We start from the raw sequence: 8,251 nt of genomic DNA on the forward strand, positions 1-8,251 counted from the left end.
GAAAACACACTGATAACACCATACAAACACTGTCTACTGACAACACACTGATAGCAACATACAAACACTGTCTATTGACACACTGATAACACCATACAAACACTGTCTACTAACAACACACTGATAACACCATACAAACACTGTCTACTGACAACACACTGATAGCACCATACAAACACTGTCTACTAACAACACACTGATAACACCATACAAACACTGTCTACTGACAAACATTACCTGATAGCGCCATGCCAAACACCGTCTACTAACAATACTCTGATAACACCATACAAACACTGTATACTGACACACTGATAACACCAATCAAACACTGTTCACTACTAACAACACCCTGATAACACCATACAAACACTGTCTACTGACACACTGATAACACCATACAAACAACACACTGATAACACCATACAAAACACTGTCTACTGACACACTGATAACACAACATTACAAACACTGTCTACTGAACACTGATAATAACTATAGCAAAACACTGCTCCGACTGACACTACTGATAACACCATACAAACACTGTCTACTGACACACTGATAACACCATACAAACACTGTGTACTGACACACTGATAACACCATACAAACACTGTCTACTGACTACACTGATAGCACTGCAGTACAAACACTGTCTCACTGAATACACTGCTAACACCATACAAACACTGTTCTACTAACACACTGATATCACCATACAAACACTGTCTCACTGACACACTGATAAAACCATACAAACACTGTCTACTGACACAACTGATAACATCATACAAACACTGTCTACTAACAACATACTGATAGCACCATAAGAACGTAACTGACACACTGATAACACCATGCAAACACTGTCTACTAACACACTGATAACACCATACAAACACTGTCTACTGACAACAAACTGATAACACCATACAAACACTGTCTACTAACAATACACTGATAACACCATACAAACACTGTCTACTGACACACTGATAACACCATCACAAACACTGTCTACTTAATAATAACTGATAACACCATACAAACACTGCCTACTGACACACTGATAACACCATACAAACACTGTCCACTGGACACACTGATAACATCATACAAACACTGTCTACTAACAACGCACTGATAGCACCATACAGACACTGTCAATTGATACACTGATAATGCCATACAAACACATGTCTCATTGAGATACATGATCGATAACACCATACAAACACTGTCTACTGACACACTGATAACACCATACAAACACTGTGCTACTAACAACACACTGATAACACCATACAAACACTGTCTACTGACAATACACTGATAACACCATACAAACACTGTCAGCTGACACACACTGATAACACCATGCAAACACTTAATCACTAACAACACATGGTCAGATAATAATTTCATACAAACACTGTCTGCTGACACATTGATAACACCATACAAACCTCACTGTCTACTGACACACTGATAACACCATACAAACACTGTCTACTGACACACTGATAACACCATACAAACACTGTCTACTGAAAACACACTGATAATACCATACAAACACTCGTCTACTGACACTGATAACACCACAACACTGTTGTGGCTGACACACTGATAAGCACCATAAAACACTGTCTGCACTGACACCGATAACCATACAAACTTTGTCTATTGACACACTGATAACCATACAAACACGTTGTACTAAAAAACACACTGATAACACCAATCAAACACGTGTTCATTGACAACACACTGATAGCACCATAAAACCACTGTGTACTGACAACACACTGATAACACCATACAAACATCATAATCTGCCGACAACACACTGATAGCGACCATACAAACACTGTCCACTGACAACATTCTGATAACACCATACAAACACTGTATACTGACAACACTCGATAACACCAATCAAACACTTGTCTACTAACAACACACTGATAACACCATACAAACACTGTCTACTGACACACTGATAACACCATACAAACAAACACACACTGACAACACCATACAAACACTGTTCACTGACAATACTGATAACACCATACAAACACTGTGTTCACTGACACACTGATAACACCATACAAACACTGTCTACTGACACACTGATAACACCATACAAACACTGTCTACTGAACACACTGATAACACCATACAAACACTGTGTACTGAACACACTGATAACAACTATACAAACACTGTCTACTGACGACACTGATAGTACCATACAAAATACTGCTCTACTGGACATCACTGCTAATACCATACAAACACTGTCTACTAACACACTGATAATCACTACATACAAACACTGTCTACTGACACACCGATAAACCAGCAAATACTCTGTGTCTACTGGACACTGATAACATCACACAAACACTGTCTACTAACAACATTGGATAGCACTGGCGCTGGTGACACTGTCAACTGACACACTGATAACACCATACAAACATCGTTCAATAACACACCGATAACACCATACAAACACTGTCTACTGACACACCGATAATACCATGTCAAACACTGTCTACCAACACACCGATAACACCATACAAACACTGTCTACTGACACACCGATAACAACACCATACAAACACTGCCCACTAGTTTATTGTTCGACACACTGATAACACCATACAAACACTGTTCACTGACACAATTGGTCTACCGACACACTGATAACATCATACAAACACCATAACAAACACTGTCTACTGAAACACTGACACTGTCAACTGACACTGATAACACCATACAAACACTGTCTGACACACTGATAACACCATACAAACACAACACACTGATAACACTTCATACAAACATAGCAACATACAAACACTGTCTATTGATAACACCATACAGACAACTTGATAACACCATACAAACACTGTCTACTGACAACACACTGATAACACCATACAAACACTGACACACTGATAACACCATACAAACACTGTCTACAACAACACTGATTAGCACCATACAAACACTGTCTACTAATTACCTTAACAACACTGATAACACCATACAAACACTGTCTACTAAAACACACTGATAACACAATACAAACACTGTCTACTGACAACACTGATAACAACCATACAAACACTGTCTACTAACAACACACTGATAACACCATACAAACACTGTCTACTGACAACACACTGACACAAACATCACTAATAACACCAATCAAACACTGTCTATTAACAACACACTGGATAAACACATACAAACACTGTCTAACTGACAACACTGATAACACCATACAAACAACACACTGACAACACCATACAAACACTGTCTACTGGACAACAAATGATAACACTTATACAAACACTGTCTACTGACAACACCCTGATAACACTTATACAAACACTGTCTATTGACAACACACTAATAACACCATACAAACACTGTCTATTGACAACAAACTGATAACAACATACAAACACTGTCTACAACAACACCGATAACACCATACAAACACTGTCATTTACTGACAACACACTGATAACACCATACAAACACTGTCTATTGACAAACGAATAACACTTATACAAACACTGTTCATTGACAACAAACTAGATACACCATACAAACACTGTCTACTGACACATGATGACAACACACTGATAACACTGATAACACCATACAAACACTGTCTACTGACACTGATAACACCATACAAACACTGTCTACTGAAACACACTGATAACACCATACAAACACTGTCTACTGACACACGATAACACCATACAAACACTGTCTACTGAAAAACACACTGATAACACCATACAAACACTGTCTACTGACAACACACTGATAGCAACATACAAACACAAGGTCTATTGACACACTGATAACACCATACAAACACTGCACACTAACAACACACTGATAACACCATACAAACACTGTTCACGACAACACACTGATAGCACCATACAAACACTGTCTACCAACAACACACTGATAACACCATACAAACACTGTCACTGACAACACACTGATAACACCATACAAACACTGTCTACTGACAACACACTGATAGCACCATACAAACACTGTATACTAACACTGATAACACCAATCAAACACTGATAACAACACCCTGATAACACCATACAAACACTGTATACTGACACTGATAACACCATACAATCAAACACTGACAACACTAACAAACACACACACTGATACCATACAAACACTGTCTACTGACACACTGATAACACCATACAAACACTGTCTAACACACTGATAACACAAACACTGTCTACTGACACACTGATAACACCATACAAAACACTGTGTACTGAACAATGATAACACCATACAAACACTGTCTACTGACACACTGATAGCACCATACAAAACACTGTCTACTGACACACTGCTAACAACATACAAACACTGTCTACAACACACTGATATCACCATACAAAACACTGTCTACTGACACACTGATAAACCATACAAACACTGTCTACTAACAACACTGATAACATCATACAAACACTGTCTACTAACAACATACTGATAGCACCATACAGACACTGTCAACTGACACACTGATAACACCATACAAACACTGTCTACTAACACACTGATAACACCATACAAACACTGTCAACTGACACACTGATAACACCATACAAACACTGTCTACTAACACACTGATAACACCATACAAACACTGTCTACTGACACACTGATAACATCATACAAACACTGTCTACTGACACACTGATAACACCATACAAACACTGTCTACTGACACACTGATAACACCATACAAACACTGTCTACTGACACATTGATAACATCATACAAACACTGTCTACTAAATAAACACACTGATAGCACCATACAGACACTGTCAACTGACACACTGATAACACCATACAAACACTGTCTACTGACAACACACTGATAACACCATACAAAACACTGGGTCAACTGGACACTGATAACACCATACAAACACTGTCTACTAACTGAACACCCTGATAACACCATACAAACATCACTGACAACACACTGATAACACCATACAAACACTGTCTCCGACACACTGGGATAACACCATACAAACACTGCCACCAACAACACACAGATAACACCATACAAACACTGTCTACTGACACACATTGATAACACCATACAACCACTGTCTACTGACACACTGATAACAATATACAAACACTGTCTACTGAAACACTGATAACACCCATACAAACACTGTCAACTGAAAACACACTGATAACACCATACAAACACTGTCAACTGACACACTGATAACACCATACAAACACTGTCAACTGAAAACACACTGATAACACCATACAAACACTGTCAACTGACAACACACTGATAGCAACATACAAACACTGTCTATTGACACACTGATAACACCATACAAACACTGTCTACTAAAAAAACACACTGATAACACCATACAAACACTGTCTACTGACAAACACTGATAGCACCATACAAACACTGTCTACTAACAACACACTGATAACACCATACAAACACTGTCAACTGACAACACACTGATTACACCATACAAACACTGTCAACTAACAACACACTGATAACACCATACAAACACTGTATACTGACACACTGATAACACCAATCAAACACTGTCTACCAACAACACCCTGATAACACCATACAAACACTGTCTAACTGACACACTGATAACACCATACAAACAACACACTGGACAACACCATACAAACACTGTGTACTGAACACTGATTACACCATACAAACACTGTCAACTGACACACACTGATAACACCATACAAACACTGTCAACTGACACATTGATAACACCATACAAACACTGTCAACTGACACACTGATAACACCATACAAACACTGTCAACTGACACACTGATAACACCATACAAACACTGCTTTCACCACACACTAATATCACCATACAAAACACTTGTCAGCTGACACACTGATAACACCATACAAACACTGCTCCACTGAACACTGATAACACCATACAAACACTGTCAACTGAACACTGATAACACCATACAAACACTGTCAACTGACACACAAACAAACACTGTCAACTGACACACTGATAACAATACAAAACACTGTCAACTGACACACTGATAACACCATACAAACACTGTGTACTGAACACACTACAAACATCAACACCATGATAACAAATACAAACACTGTCAACTGACACACTGATAACACCATACAAACACTGTCAACTGACACACTGATAACACCATACAAACACTGTCAACTGACACACTGATAACACCATACAAACACTGTCAACTGAACACTGATAACACCATACAAACACTGTCTACTGAACACTGATTACCACCTACAAACACTGTCTCAACTGACACACTGATGACATCAACTGACTGAACACCATACAAACACTGTCAACTGACACACTGATAACACCATACAAACACTGTCAACTGAACACTGATTACACCATGCAAACACTGTCAACTGACACATTGATAACACCATACAAACACTGTCAACTGACACACTGATAACACCATACAAACACTGTCAACTGACACACTGATAACACCATACAAACACTGTCAACTGACACACTGATAACACCATACAAACACTGTCAACTGAACACTGATAACACCACACAAACACTGTCAACTGACACACTGATAACACCATACAAACACTGTCAACTGTCAACACTGATAACACCATACAAACACTGTCAACTGATAACACCAAACACACTGATTCCACCATACAAACACTGTCAACTGAACACTGATTACACCATGCAAACACTGTCAACTGACACACTGATAACACCATACAAACACTACTGACACACTGATAACACCATACAAACACTGTCAACTGAACACTGATAACACCATACAAACACTGTCAACTGACACACTGATAACACCATACAAACACTGTCAACTGACACACTGATAACACCATACAAACACTGTCAACTGACACACTGATAACACCATACAAACACTGTCAACTGACACACTGATAACACCATACAAACACTGTCAACTGACACACTGATAACACCATACAAACACTGTCAACTGACACACTGATAACACCATACAAACACTGTCAACTGACACACACTGATAACACCATACAAACACTGTGTACTGAACACTGATAACACCATACAAACACTGTCTACTAACACACTGATAACACCATACAAACACTGTCAACTGACACACACTGATAACACCATACAAACACTGTCAACTGACACACTGATAACACCATACAAACACTGTCTACTAACACACTGATAACACCATACAAACACTGTCAACTGACACACACTGATATCACCATACAAACACTGTCAACTGACACACACTGATAACACCATACAAACACTGTTAACTGACACGCACTGATATCACCATACAAACACTGTCAACTGACACACTGATAACACCATACAAACACTGTCAACTGACACACACTGATAACACCATAAACACTGTCTACTGAACACTGATTACACCATACAAACACTGTCAACTGACACAATGATAACACCATACAAACACTGTCAACTGACACATTGATAACACCATACAAACACTGTCAACTGACACACTGATAACACCATACAAACACTGTCTACTAACACACTGATAACACCATACAAACACTGTCAACTGACACACACTGATAACACCATACAAACACTGTCTACTAACACACTGATAACACCATACAAACACTGTCTACTAACACACTGATAACACCATACAAACACTGTCAACTGAACACTGATTACACCATACAAACACTGTCAACTGACACACACTGATAACACCATACAAACACTGTCTACTAACACACACTGATAACACCATACAAACACTGTCAACTGAACACTGATTACACCATACAAACACTGTCAACTGACAACACACTGATAATACCCAATAACACCATACATGCAGCCACCAGCTGGTCTGACGAAGAGCCATATCGGGTGACCATTATCTCTCTTCCTCCCTCTTTCCCTTTCTCTCCTTCTTCCCTTTACTAGTCTGTCTTTATTTTGTTCTGTGTATTACTTTCAGTATACTTTATGTGCTGTACCTCACATCGAACACTAGAGGGCGGTAAGACCTGCTCATTGAAGTCTACGGGATATTAT

Source organism: Oncorhynchus nerka, linkage group LG14, assembly GCF_034236695.1.
Source record: "Oncorhynchus nerka isolate Pitt River linkage group LG14, Oner_Uvic_2.0, whole genome shotgun sequence".
NCBI lineage: Eukaryota > Metazoa > Chordata > Actinopteri > Salmoniformes > Salmonidae > Oncorhynchus > Oncorhynchus nerka.